Genomic DNA, 626 nt, shown 5'->3' with positions numbered 1-626 from the left:
AGCTGGACTACAGACAGTGACAACCGTTTTACAGCCCAGCGCAGTTCAGAGAGATGTGCCGAGCGTGCTGGGTTATTAAACACCTTCCGCCTCTGAGAGGAAATGGATTTTGTGTCATTCAAGCTCATCCGGAATTAAGATCAGCTCCCTGCTGTCCTGCTCCCTGCTGGGGACGGCGGCTTCTGCAGCTCCATCCATTAGGATGCTTGCTCTGTTTGGGGTGCTGCCGCGTTCTTCAGGGACCATGGCCATGCGGGCCCAGAATCACAGTTTACAAAGCATTTCCACCACCTCACGTGCACATGGTCCTCCCAGCCCCTGAGGTAGGCAGTCCGAGCACGTCCTGCCCCGTTTACATCAGGGGCAAGGGCTCGGAGGGGCCCAAGCTTGGTTTACCACCCTTCTGCTGCTAGACTGACATTTTAATAACTTTATCTTTGAACTTGTGTTTTGTAAGTGAAATCGGTGGGATTGGGAGCACGCACGCGAGCAGAGATCTGAGCAGCACATGTCGGTTGTTCCTGCTGCCCCACTGGCCTGCAGTGTTCTAGAAGCCTGTGAGCACGGAACTCCAGGGACCCCCATGCTCAGAGGACAAGGCACACACATCCCATCGAGGACTGGGT

Source organism: Pteropus vampyrus, unplaced genomic scaffold (genome assembly GCF_000151845.1).
Source record: "Pteropus vampyrus isolate Shadow unplaced genomic scaffold, Pvam_2.0 Scaffold111, whole genome shotgun sequence".
In the NCBI taxonomy this organism is placed as follows: Eukaryota; Metazoa; Chordata; class Mammalia; order Chiroptera; family Pteropodidae; genus Pteropus; species Pteropus vampyrus.
This window is presented reverse-complemented; position numbering follows the sequence as displayed.